The sequence below is a fragment of the Capra hircus genome, chromosome 8 (genome assembly GCF_001704415.2).
Source record: "Capra hircus breed San Clemente chromosome 8, ASM170441v1, whole genome shotgun sequence".
Lineage (NCBI taxonomy): Eukaryota > Metazoa > Chordata > Mammalia > Artiodactyla > Bovidae > Capra > Capra hircus.
Window position 1 is genome coordinate 48491106 of NC_030815.1, and position 15097 is coordinate 48506202.

At 38.1% G+C, this 15097-nt stretch overlaps 1 non-coding gene across 1 annotated transcript; it reads left to right on the forward strand.

The window, feature by feature from the left end:
• TRNAS-AGA lies at positions 238 to 309 on the forward strand. The gene has a single exon. It is a non-coding gene; the product is annotated as a tRNA-Ser (tRNA).

Genomic DNA, 15097 nt, shown 5'->3' on the forward strand with positions numbered 1-15097 from the left:
AAAAAAAGAAGAAATAAATAGAATATGGAAAATGGTTTTAATTCCACAGTTCCTTTTTTATAATTTTATTGCATTGTACTTTAACCCATTTTAATAAATGCACATGAGCATACCTCATAAGCCTTATACTTTTTACAATGCAAATATTACAATTTCTGATCTTTTTCTATGGTAGATACTTTTGATAGCATTACAAGAGAACTGAGTACTTACCAATGATCTTAGGCATTTTGGGCTTCCCTGGTGGCTCAGAGGTTAAAGCATCTGCCTAGAATACAGGAGACCCGGGTTCGATCCCCGGGTTGGGAAGATCCCCGGGAGAAGAAATGGCAACCCACTCCTGTACTCTTGCCTAGAGAATCCCATGGAGGGAGACACCTGGTAGGCTACAGTCCATGGGGTCACAAAGAGTCGGACATGACTGAGCGACTTTACTTACTTACTTACTTTACTTGGGCATCTTGGCCAAGTGTCTAGGAAAGTCAGCTGCAAGGTTGATTTCTTATTTATTTATTCAGTCTTTCTAGTATTTCAGTTGCTTTTTTCCCCCTCTGAGTTATTTTCTAATCCCTGACCAATGCCCAAATGTGAGTCCTTATGAAATCAATGGGTTATAAGAAAAAATTGGTTCTAAGTTTCCATGTTTTGAAAAGGACAAACTAATTTTATGTTGTTATTGAAATATCATATTTAAAAAAACACTAGTCTATGGGGTCACACAGAGTTGGACACAACTGAAGCGACTTAGCAGCAGCAGCAGCAGCATATTTTTAATTGAAAACCTCAAGGTTAAACATCTCTAACTTTTTAGGTAATAAAGATGTTAGTCTCAGGTGAGAGAATTACTTCTTTGTACTCTATTTGAAAAACAGAAGGACTAGAGAAAAGAGGAATTTCGGTCATATTCAGTAACTTTATCAAGTAGTGACAAAATGGAGCACTCTGGTGTGGAAAGGAACACTGAACAGAAATGTCAAATCTGTTTCTCTTCCTAATGATGAACCTATTTTGGGAAGATACCTAGCTCTTGATGTCTGGATTTTCTCATCTGTTAATGATTGGATTATGGTAGTTATTTTTCTTATTTTTCCTTCCAGTCCCTATGTTTGCAGTTCTCAATAAGATTTCATCACTTGACATCAATAGTTTATATCATAAATGCTCAGTTATTCAATGTCCATTTAACTGACTCCCTAGTGTAATCATACTCTATTTCCTCAGTAAAACATGCTGGACAATGCCCACTGCAGAGGAGTACTGACACCCAGAAGGCTATTCTAGTACATTCACACATTTCTGCCCCTATCAGTTGAGTTTTATGTTTACCAAGAGTCAGCTGCATTTGTTCCCAAATCTGTTTATGTCAGTTGTGTTCATTATTGATTTTATATAGTTTATTAAGTAGTATGAAAACCAAAGAAATATAAATGTGAAAAGGAAGAGGATTGTTTCCATGAGAACTAAAGGCTTTGGAAAGAATCTATTGGGGTGGAAAGACACCGTAAAATATTTTTAAAAATCATAAATATCTGGAAAAGTCAAATTTTTCATTTCTTCACAGCTGAACTACAACCACTGGGAATGCTGTATCTCCCTTGGCTGCTGGCCCCACTCCCTTACCTCCTTAGATCTTTGCTTAAGTCTTACTGTCCCAGTGAGACTGACCTTGACCACCCCGCTCATCTCCCCCACTCTCAAGCAGACATCAGTATTTGTGGCAGATGCTTCCAAGTGAAGTGGTCCCTCTGTGTAAAGCTTACTTTCCTTTTTGTTTTATAAAACTTACATAATCATCATGTTTATTTTTGATTCTGTTTTTCTGCTGGAATGTAAGTTCTATGAGGGCAGAAATCTTTATAATTTTGTTTACTTATGTATCCCAAGTGCCTCGCATGGTGCTTGTCACACAGTCTGACCTCTTAAATATTGGCTCAATGAATGAATGAACAAAAGTGTGGAAGAACCAGGACTGGCCTGAGGACAGTCCAAGTTTTCTCTGCCAAGGCCAAGGCAAATGACAAAACTATGAGTCTCTGGGAATTTATTGAGGAAAGCAAAGGTCTTTTTTTTAAAAATATAGATTTATTTATTTTAATTGGAGGTTAATTACTTTACAATATTGTATTGGTTTTGCCATACATCAAGATGAATCTGCCACAGGTATACATGTGTTCCCCATCCTGAAGCCCCCTCCCTCCTCCCTCCCCATACCATCCCTCTGGGTCATCCCAGTGCACCAGCCCCAAGCATCCAGTATCATGGATCGAACCTGGACTGGCGATTCATTTCATATATGATATTATACATGTTTCAATGCCATTCTCCCAAATCATCCCACCCTCTCCCTCTCCCACAGAGTCCAAAAGACTGTTCTATACATCTGTGTCTCTTTTGCTGTCTTGCATACAGGGTTATCGTTACCATCTTTCTAAATTCCATATATATGCGTTAGTATACTGTATTGGTGTTTTTCTTTCTGGCTCACTTCACTCTGTATAATAGGCTCCAGTTTCATCCACCTCATTAGAACTGATTCAAATGTATTCTTTTTAATGGTTGAGTAATACTCCATTGTGTATATGTACCACAGCTTTCTTATCCATTCATCTGCTGATGGACATCTAGGTTGCTTCCATGTCCTGGCTATTATAAACAGTGCTGCAATGAACATTGGGGTACACGAGTCTCTTTCAATTCTGGTTTCCTCGGTGTGTATGCCCAGCAGTGGGATTGCTGGGCCATAAGGCAGTTCTATTTCCAATTTTTTAAGGAATCTCCACACTGTTCTCCATAGTGGCTATACTAGTTTGCATTCCCACCAACAGTGTAAGAGGGTTCCCTTTTCTCCACACCCTCTCCAGCATTTATTGCTTGTAGACTTTTAGGCTGGAATGGCTCTCTGATTTTAGTTACAGCTTGCAAATCTCCCTTTCCCCTAACTCCTACTGCTTTCTCTATTTTATTGCCTTAAATACAGGTTTGCTCAGGCAAAGAAAGTCAGAGAACTGTAGCTAAGACCCAGATGATCCACATAATAAACACATCTTTGCTTCAATTTTGTGACATATGGGCAAATAGCCGTTAAAGCCTTTTCATGTCTTTTCCTTCATTACTTGTCTCTAGTTTGGTTTAATGATTACCTAGTGATTCAGCAGTTATGACCTTTCTTGTTAACTATTGCAGTTTATGACTGTCCCATACTGCAACCACTTTTTATATTGAGGATTTATAAATTGTTTCTTACTTTTTTGCCTAATTGCAGTTTAAATGTTTCTAGTTTCCAAAGCTCTTTTCCTGTATAAAATGATAATTTTCTCACAATAATAATTATAAAATTACCTAATCTATTGAGCATGTACTATCTGCCAAGTTCTGATTTAGGAGCTTCAGATATATTTTCACTAATCTTCACACCAACCTTGCAGGGGGAATTTTTGAATTTAGCAAATTTACTCTGTGCTTCTCTGCGTTTATGTATTCTGACTGGCCCAATTAGAATCAGCAGAAACCCAAGTTTTCAGATTTCTGGATCCCACTCCAAAAGACCTACAATCTGGATTTTCACCAACTTCCAGGGTGAAACTTCGGAATACTCAAATTTGAGCACCAAGAATTGGGTGCTTACTGAGGTAGAATAGATCTTGGAGTACACTGAGAAGTGGACTCTAAATTGGCATTAGTACACTATAGTCATCACTGTGCAGTTTTTTACTTATTATAATGAAGGTTAACCCTCTTCCTGGCAAGTCATACTTTGCTTTTCTGTTCCCATAGCATTTAACATATACATTATCACAAGAATGAAAACAAACGAGAACCATCTAGAAGTTTCTATCCAGCAAATATTGTTTAAGAACACCTTTGTTCTTTTGTAGGCTAGATTGTGTCTTTTTACTCTATAAATTAATTTTCTTTTGTAAGAAATAAGGGACCAACTCATTTGGTCAGTGCACCTCGGAACAAAAAGTAAATAGGATATCTGAAAAAGTAAAGACAATTATCTGATTATACATCAATAAAATGACTGGTTTTCTCTAATTTTCTTACTTATTCAGGTAAAAGAAAATAGACTCAAGAGGCATATAGGTAAAATTCTGCAGACTCTTATCACTGTAGTCAGATCAGATAGGGGAAGAGAAGCAGATGTGGGGTTGGCAAGCTAGGGCCCACCAACTAAATTCTTTCTGCTATTTATTTTCATATATGAAATTTTGTTGGATCACAGCCAAGCACCTTCTTTTACATACTTTCTATGGCTGCTTTCATGCTGCATTGGCAGAACTCAATAAATTGCAGCAACAAGTTTGGGTAACAAAGCCAAAAGTATTCGCTATCTAGTCCTTTACATGGAGAAGGAAATGGCAACCCACTCCAGTACTCTTGCCTGGAGAAACCCAGGGACAGAGGAGCCTGGTGGGCTGCCATCTATGGGTTCGCACAGAGTTGGACACGACTGAAGCGACTTAGCAGCAGCAGCAGCAGCAGCAGTCTTTTACAGGAAGAATTTCTGGTCTCTGGTATAAATTATTTAGCAAATTATTCACTTTGGTTCTAAATTACTCCAAGATTTTATATCTAATTTGAAAGTGGTAAGATAATACAATCTCAATAAATATCTATGAAATGAATGATGCTATTTTTCAGTCATACTTTCCACAAAAAACAAATTAACTCAAGAACCCCAAGTCACTGGAAGTGTTAGTAATTGTTTACCTGTAGCCTCACTCTTAGAGTTTCTCCATGGACCATAAAGTACTCATTCATTTACTCTAAAGAAGAGAGGAGACAAGTTTTTATGGAGAGACATTCATTTCAAAGTGGAGGACACGCTTATCAGAATGTGAACAAGACCATTTATTTGCATATGGAAAAATAATTATAATTTATAGCTTCACATTTATAGAGAAAATCAATTACACTTTACTGATAATTAATATACAGACTGGTGCTCGTCCTTACACAAATGTACTGTCAGAAAGGCGTCTAAGTTACTTAAGGGAAGAATAGCACTTATCCAATCCCAAAGGACTGGCATTGGGATTCTCTGTTGCTTGATTTCTGCGTATTGACACACAGTGAAGTGTATATGTATCTGATTAGGGGGATTTAAGGATTTCATTATCTACTGCACAAACAGCTTCCCTGGTGGCTCAAATGGTAAAGAATTTGTCTGCAGTGCAGGAGACCCGGGTTTGATCCCTGCATTGGTATATCTCCTGGAGAAGAGAATGGCAACTCACTCTAGTATTCTTGCCTAGAGAATTCCACAGACAGAGGAGCCTGGTGGGCTACAGTCCAAGGGGTTGCGAAGAGTCGGACATGACTGAGCAACTTTCACTTCGCTTTCAGTTCATTGCACAAAAATGGACAAATGGATAAAAATATTTCTGTAAAAATATCTGAAATTAAAAATAATGATTCATGCACTGCTTAATAGTATACAAAATGGCAAAGTTGACATTTATCTTAATCCTGTACAACCCCAATTCTCTGAGAGTCAAAGAAGTAAAATATAAATTTATAAATCCTGATGAATTTTGAAATGATCAAGAATATGAAAGTTGGATTTACTTTCTCTGTCATTATAGACCTCACTCTAGTTAAATACTGTGTCAAATTTAAATAAACATTTTGCATAGTTGGTGGATTGGATTTTTAAAAAATGCCATGATTTAATTTGCAAGATGATGAGGACATTTCTTTTCACATTTCACATTTATAGAGTAAAGAAATTACACTTTACTGATAATATAAAGACTGGTGCTAGTCCTTGCACAAATATACTGTCATGTACTTGTACTGTATGATACAATGTACTTGTATCATTAGGAATAACTTTCAATCATGACAGTCATAAAATCAAGTACAGAAATAATGAGTAAATAGTGAAGTTGTACTGAATCATACACTTCAGCACTTCAGTATTCTTGCCTTGGAACCCCATGAACAATATGGAAGGTAAAATGATAGGATACTGAAAGAGGAACTCCCCAAGTTGGTAGGTGACCAATATGCTACTGGAGATCAGTGGAGAAATAAGTCCAGAAAGAATGAAGGGATGGAGCCAAAGCAAAAACAGTACCCAACTGTGGATGTGACTGGTGATAGAAGCAAGATCCGATGCTGTCAAGAGCAATATTTCATAGGAACCTGGACTGTCAGGTACATGAATCAAGGCAAATTGGAAGTAGTCAAACAGGAGATGGCAAGAGTGAATGTCAACATTCTAGGAATCAGCAAATTAAAATGGACTGGAATGGGTGAATTTAACTCAGATGACCATTATATTTACTACTGTGGGCAGGAATCCCTTAGAAGAAATGGAGTAGCCATCATGGTCAACAAAAGAGTCCGAAATGCAGTACTTGGATGCAATCTCAAAAACGACAGAATGATCTCTGTTCGTTTCCAAGGCAAACCATTCAATATCACAGTAATCCAAGTCTATGCCCCAACCAGTAATGCTGAAGAAGCTGAAGTTGAATGGTTCTATGAAGACCTACAAGACGTTTTAGAACTAGCACTCAAAAAAGATGTCCTTTCATTATAAGGGACTGGAATGCAAAAGTAGGAAGTCAAGAAACACTTGGAGTAACAGGCAAATTTGGCCTTGGAATACGGAATGAAGCAGGGCAAAGGCTAATAGAGTTCTGCCAAGAGAACGCACTGGTCATAGCAAACACCCTTTTCCAACAACACAAGAGGAGACTCTACACATGGACATCACCTAATGGTCAACACCAAAATCAGATTGGATTATATTCTTTGCAGCCAAAGATGGAGAAGCTCTATATAGTCAGCAAAAACAAGACCGGGAGCTGACTGTGGCTCAGATTATGAACTCCTTATTGCCAAATTCAGATTTAAATCGAAGAAAGTGGGGAAAACCACTAGACCATTCAGGTATGACCTAAATCAAATCCCTTACGATTATACAGTGGAAGTGAGAAATAGATTTAAGGGTCTAGATCTGATAAACGAAGTGCCTGATGAACTATGGACGGAAGTTCATGACATTGTACAGGAGACATGGATAAAGACCATCCCCATGGAAAGAAATGCAAAAAAGCAAAATGGTTGTCTGAAGAGGCCTTACAAATAGCTGTGAAAAGAGAGAAGCAAAAAGCAAAGGAGAAAAGGAAAGATATAAACATCTGAATGCAAAGTTCCAAAGAATAGCAAGGAGAGATAAGAAAGCCTTCCTCAGGGATCAATGCAAAGCAATAGAGGAAAACAACAGAATGGGGAAGACTAGAGATCTCTTCAAGAAAATTAGAGATACCAAGGAAACATTTCATGCAAAGATAGGCTCGATAAAGGACGGAAATGGTATGGACTTAAATGAAGCAGAAGATACGAACAAGAGGTGGCAAGAATACACAGAAGAACTGTACAAAAAAGATCTTCACAACCTAGATAATCATGATGGTGTGATCACTCACCTAGAGCCAGACATCCTGGAATGTGAAGTCAAGTGGGCCTTAGGAAGCATCACTACAAACAAAGCTAGTGGAGGTGATGGAATTCCAGTTGAGCTATTTCAAATCCTGAAAGATGATGCTGTGAAAGTGCTGTACTCAATATGCCAGCAAATTTGGAAAACTCAGCAGTGGCCACAGGACTGGAAAAGGTCAGTTTTCATTCCAATCCCAAAGAAAAGCAATGCCAAAGAATGCTCAAACTACCCCACAATTGCACTCATCTCACACTATAGTAAAGAAATGCTCAAAATTCTCCAAGCCAGGCTTCAGCAGTACGTGAACTGTGAACTTCCAGATGTTCAAGCTGGTTTTAGAAAAGGCAGAGGAACCAGAGATCAAATTGCCAACATCCGCTGGATCATGGAAAAAGCAAGAGAGTTCCAGAAAAACATCTATTTCTGCTTTATTGACTATGCCAAAGCCTTTGACTGTGTGGATCACAAGAAACTGTGGAAAATTCTGAAAGAGATGGGAATACCAGACCACCTGACCGGCCTCTTGAAAAACCTGTATGCAGGTCAGGAAGCAACAGTTAGAACTGGACATGGAACAACAGACTGGTTCCAATAGGGCAAGGAGTATGTCAAGGCTGTATATTGTCACCCTGCTTATTTAACTTATATGCAGAGTACATCATGAGAAATGCTGGGCTGGAAGAAGCACAAGCTGGAATTAAGATTGCCGGGAGAAATATCAATAACTTCAGATATGCAGATGACACCACCCTTATGGCAGAAAGTGAAGAAGAGCTAAAAAGCCTCTTGATGAAAGTGAAAGAGGAGAGTGAACAAGTTGGCTTAAAACTCAACATTCGGAAAACGAAGATCATGGCATCTGGTCCCATAACTTCATGAGAAATAGATGAGGAAACAGTGGAAAAAGTGTCAGACTTTATTTTTTTGGGCTCCAAAATCACTGCAGATGGTGACTGCAGCCATGAAATTACAAGACGCTTACTCCTTGGAAGGATAGCTATGACCAACTTAGATGGCATATTCAAAAGCAGAGATATTACTTTGCCAACAAAGGTCTGTCTAGTCAAGGCTATGGTTTTTCCAGTAGTCATATATGGATGTGAGAGTTGGACTGTGAAGAAAGCTGAGCACCGAATAACTGATGCTTTTGAACTGTGGTGTTGGAGAAGACTCTTGAGAGTCCCTCGGACTGCAAGGAGACCCAACCAGTCCATTCTGAAGGAGATCAGTCCTGGGTGTTTTTTGAAAGGAATGATGCTAAAGCTGAAACTCCAATACTTTGGCCACCTCATGCGAAGAGTTGACTCATTGGAAAAGACTAATGCTGTGAGGAATTGAGGGCAGGAGAAGAAAGGGACGACAGAGGATGAGATGGCTGGATGGCATCACTGACTCAATGGACGTGAGTATGGGTGAACTCCGGGAGTTGGTGATGGACAGGGAGGCTTGGCGTACTGCGATTCATGGGGTCTCAAAGAGTCGGACATGACTGAGCAACTGAACTGAACTGAACTGAATCAGAAATATTAAGGCAAGATTTTAAAAAATAAGTTCAGTTCAATTCAGTCGCTCAGTCAAGTCCAACTCTTTGCAACCCCATAGACTGTGGCATGCCAGGCTTCCCTGTTCATCACCAGCTCCTGGAGCTTATTCAAACTCATGTCCATTGAGTCGGTGATGCCATCTGATCATATCATCCTCTATTGTCCCCTTCTCCTCCCTCCTTCAATCTTTCCCAGAATCAGGGTCTTTTCCAATAAATTAGTTCTTCGCGTCAGGTGGCCAAAGTATTGGAGTTTCAGCTTCAGCATCAGTCCTTTCAATGAATATTCAGAACTGATTTCCTTTAGGATAGACTTATTGGATCTCCTTGCTGTCCAAGGGACTCTTAAGAGTCTTCTCCAACACCACAGTTCAAAAGCATCAATTCTTCGGTGCTCAGCTTTCTTTGCAGTCCAAGTCTCACTTCCATACATGACCACTGTAAAACCAAAGCTTTGACCACATAGACCTTTGTTGACAAAGTACTGTCCCTGCTTTTTAATATGATGTCTAGGTTGGTCATAGTTTTTCTTCTCAGGAGCAAGCATCTTTTAATTTCATGGTTGTAGTCACTATCTGCAGTGATTTTGAAGCCCCCCCAAAATAAAATCTCTCACTTTTTCCACTGTTTCCCCATCTATTTGCCATGAAGTGATGGGACTGGATGCCGTGACCTTCGTTTTTTGAACGTTGAGTTTTAAGCCAATTTTTTCACTCTCCCCTTTCACTTTCATCATGAGGCTCTTTAGTTCCTCTTCACTTTCTGCCATAAGGGTGGTGTCATCTGCATATCTGAGGTTATTGATGTTTCTCCTGGCAATCTTGATTCCAGCTTGTGCTTCACCCAGCCTGGCATTTCACACGATGTACTTGCATATAAGTTAAATAAGCAGGTTGACAATATGCAGCCTTGATGTACTCCTTTCCCGATTTGGAACTAGTCTGTTGTTCCATGTCTTGTTCTAACTGTTGCTTCTGAGAAATACAGATTTCTCAGAAAGCAGGTAAAGTATATTACATTATTTAAACAATTTTTAGTAATATCAACAATTTTTTAAAGTGTGAATATATTTTCTTATAAATTAATAAAATAAAATATTATTTATGTTACCTTTAATCTCATATTTTTTGAATTTCTGTTTTTTGTATGGTTTACTATGTGTATAATATGTTAGCATAATAGTATATGTGTATAATTTTTCTATATTTGTATATTTAAGCATATTCCTTTGATATACACACATACACATCAAAGATATATACTTAAGTGTTTTATTCATAGGTGCATGGGATTAAAAAGTTCAGAAGCCACTGATTTAGACAATGATATATGAGTTCAGCCTTTTTACTGTGTATCTTGGGTTTTATCTCTGCCTGACCTCACTTGTCAACTTGCTGAAGGCTTGGTAAATCGAAACAAATTGCAATAACTCCTCTGTATGCACCTCAAATGTATAAATATTTATTCCATGTTGTTCCATACTTGTTTGCAAATTTTGCATTTGTCTGCATTAGTGTTGTCTTCCATTAGTCTAGCTATTTAAAATACTAATGATATTAATGATTAAATTTTCTTTTTATAACAGCTTCCACAGTCAGTAAGCTAACTGACTTTATTTTGGAGCCCCCCAAAATAAAGTCTCTCACTTTTTCCATTGTTTCCCCAACTGACACCCTGAAACTATTTACTTTTGTTACCAGAGAAATTATTGCATGATTATACGTTTCACTGAATCTTATTGATTCTTATATAAATAATGGGTGTACTTTGTGGACGCTGGGCATGTTTGGAGATTGTACAGTTTTTCAGGGGTTAAGTGGATTTTGATGATATTGACTATGTTCATTTATGTCAAAACAATAAATCACTTTCCTTAGGAAAAATTCTGTCTCAATAATTTAAATTCATTTGGTATTTGTTGACATATAAAGAACCCACTTTCATACCACAAATTGTTCTAAATGAGATACCTCCTCTATGTCTTTTCTGGGCAAAATAAATCTATAATTTCATATCTCAATGGTTATGTCCATTTAAAAACTTTTCCATCTGGGGATAACTGTGGTCTGTAAAACTGTACCACTGACATTAAACCCTCTCTTTTTTTAAAATTTACTTTTTAATTTTATATTGGAGTATGGTTAATTTACAATGTTGTGTTACTTTCAAGTGTACAACAAAGTGATTCAGTTATACATATGCATATTTCCATTCTTTCTCAGATTATTTTCCCATATAGGTTATTGCAGAATTCTGAGAAGAGTTCCCTCTGCTATACACTAGGTCCTGGTTGTTTATTTTATACATAGCAATGTGTATATGTTAATCCCAGACTCCAAATTTATCCCTCCCCACTACATCTTCCCTTTTGTAACCATAAATTTGTTTTCAAAGCCTGTGAGTCTGTTTCTGTTTTGTGAATAAATTCATTTGTATCTTTGTTGAAAAGATTCCACATGTAAGTGACATCATATCATCTTTGTCTGACTTGCTTCACTTAGTATGATAATCTCTAGGTCCATCTATGTTGCTGCTGATGGCTTTATTTCATTCTTTTCCTATGGTTGAGTAACATTTCATTGTATGTATGTACCTTGTCTTCTTTATCCGTTCATCTGTCAATGGACATTTAGGTTGCTTCCATTTCTTGGCTACTGTAAATAGTGCTATAACGAACATTGAGGTGCATGTATCTTTTCGAATATGGCTTTCTCTGGATATATGCCTGGGAATGGGATTGCTAGATCATATAGTAGTTCTATTTTTAGTTTTTTAAGGAACTTCCATAAATGTTTTCTGTAGCAATGTTCCAGTTTCCCACCAACAATGTAGGAGGGTTCCTTTCTACACAGCCTCTCCAGCATTATTGTTTGTAGACTTTCATGATGGCTCTTTTGATTGGTGTGAGCTGATATCTCTTTGTAGTTTTGATTTGCATTTCTCTAATAATTAACGATGATGACATCTTCTCATGTGCTTTTTGGCCTTTTGTATGTCTTCTTTGGAGAAATGCCTATTTAGATCTTCTCACTTTTGATTGGGTTGTTTGTTTATTAATATAAATAAATGGGTCTGCATGAGCTGTTTGTATGTTTTGGAGATTAATCTCTGTCAGTCACTATGTTTGCAATAAAGCCTTTTTTATTTCTTCTTCATTAGAACACAGTATTCTATTAATCAAGTTAGTATTTGATTCCAGTAAGTCTCTTCTTCCTCTGTCAATGTTAGCCTAACTATAGAAGTTCTGCCTTTTGCATTTATCCAAAGAGGAAGCCCCAGAACTTGACGTCTACTACTAGACTGCCGGAAAGTCTGGTTTCTCATTAACTTCTTCCTGTGTTCTGGAAGTCAGTCTGAAATGCAAATCGCACATCTTTTGTGGGTTTTTTTCTGCAGATGTAAAAATATCCCTTCCATCTCAACGTAACACTTATTCCCAGCTCTGTGTTGCCAGTTATCATTGTATTCATGAAAACAAACTTTCACTTGAGACATGGATGGAAACAATTTGTGGGGGAGGCATAAAATAGCAGGGGTGTATCTCTCATGTTTGTTGTCTCCTTTCATATAACGATTCATTTCTGAGTGAAAGCAATTTCAATTCCATATATGCTCAGTTTAAATATTTTACGGAGGATTTCACAGTAACTACCTCTGATATGAACTGAGCTCTGGTCTCATAACAAAAGTTTATTTCTTCTCTAAGCAAATGGCTAATCATGGCAGATCCAAATTGAAAATTAATAGCTTGGAGGAGTTTAGAATAAAAAATAGAAGAAGAGTAAATTTTTTGATACGTATTAGATTTGGAACAGTTTGAGAAATGAAAAATTATTAATTGGTACTTTAGCAAAGGGTTTTTGTATAGGGATACAGAAGATCTGAATCGAATCTAGCACATGTGTAGCACTCATTATACTAGCCAGTAAATTTCAGGTGGAAAGACCAAGTACCACAAATCACACATTTTAAATTTATATATCATGTCCTTAAACCAGCCATTTATTTATTCTTACAAGGAGCCAGGCATGTACTAGGCCCTTTCATAAATCAGTTTAGTGGTTAATATATATTTCACCCTTGCATATTTGTGGAGAATGCTACATTCTCATTAGAAATAGCTCCAAAACTGTGGTGTAATGACCCATTCTCCTTGGTTTGGAGGGAGCAAGTTTGGGGAAACATGAGAATTTGTTGGAAAAAGTAAATTTAAGCCTAAACTTGACTATGAACTTGTGATCCAAGCCACTATGGTCTGATAGCTCCCATATTTTGGATCTTTCACTACCTGTTATGGCCTGAATGTTTCTGTCCTTCCAAAATTCATATGTTGAAATCTTAAACCACCCCACCCCCCAACACCGCAAGGTGATGCTATTAGGAGGTTGGGGGGGAGGCCTTTGGGGAGGTGATTAGGTTACGAGGGTGAAGTCCTCAAGAATGGGACTAATGTTCTTATGAAAAAGACCCCAGAGAGCTCCCACCATGTGAGGACACATCCAGAAGTCAGCAGTCTGCAACCAGAAAGTAGACTCTCTACAGGGCCTTGATCTCAGACTTCCAGCCTCCAGAACCATGAGAAAGAAATGTTTGTGGTTTGAACAACTAAGTCTATGATACTTTTTAAAATAGCTGCTCACACTAAGATGCTACCAAAGTATTTACTAAGAATTTTCAGTGACCATGAGTTGAATTGAATTATGACTGAATTATGAATAAGAAAATGTTGAATGCAAGGATTCCAAGAATGTGGTAGATCCACTAATATTTCCTACTGGTTGCTTCACTTCCTCTACATAACAATGTCTGATCCCCCAGTTCTGATTAAGGGGCCCAGCAGGGTGAAACTGACTGATAAATTCCATCTGGGTAGGGGATGTGGAGGTGGGGCATTCTATTGTTGTTGTTCAGTCACCCAGTCATGTTTGACTCTTTGCAACCCCATGGACTGCAGCACGCCAGGCCTCTCTGTCCCTCACCATCTCCCAAAGTTTGCCCAAGTTCATGTCCATTGCATCGCTGATGCCATCCAGCCATCTCCTCCTCTGACACCCTCTTCTCCTTCTGCCCTCAGTCTTTCCCAGCATCAGGAACTTTTCCAGTAAGTCAGCTATTTACATCAGATGACCAAAATACTGGAGTTTCAGCTTCAGCATCAGTCCTTCCAATGAGTATTCCAGGTTGATTTCTCTTAAGATTGATTGGTTTGATCTCTTTGCTGTTCAAGGGATTCTCAGGAGTCTTCTCCAGCACCACAGTTCGAAGGCATCAATTCTTTGGCACTCTGCATTCTTTATGGTCCAGCTCTCACTACCGTATATGACCACTGGGAAGACCATAGGCTTGACTATATGGCCACTAGGCTAGCCAGGTATGACTTAAATCAAATCCCTTATGAATATGCAGTGGATATAATGAATAGATTCAAGGGATTAGAACTTGTAAACAGTGTGCCTGAAGAACAATGAATAGAGGTCTGAAAAATTGTACAGGAGGCAGTGAACAAAACCATCCCAAAGAAAAGAAAAACAAGAAGGCAGAGTGGTTATCTGAGGAGGCCTTACAAATAACTAAAGAAAGAAGAGAGAAAAAGCAAGAGAGAAAGGGAAAGGTATATCCAACTAAATGCAGATTTCCAAAGAACAGCACAGAGACAAGAGGACCTTCTTTAATGAACAGTGTATAAAACTAGAAGAAAACAACTGAAGGGGAAAGACTTGAGATCTCTCCAGGAAAGTTGGAGATATCAAGGGAACATTTTGCCTAAAAGTGGACACAAAAGAGACATTCTAGTTCCAGCTAAATCTCTTACCTTAAAGGGCCACTTGAAGTAAATTGGGTCGAATGGAGGTTGGAAAACTAGAAAAGGTGAGAGAGAGACTCTTGTCTGATTAAGTGAAACAGAATTTTACAGACATGCTCCTGGTGGGAACTTGCGTTCATTTGTGGTATTTCTGTTAAAGGACTGGCAACGGAAGAAAGACCAAACACCTTGCCAAGCAGCAAGACTCAAATCAAATAAAAACATCCCTGGCCAAGTTAAAACCTTGCTGTGCTATCTTCCCACAACTCCCTGTTAATGCCTTATAGAATTTGCC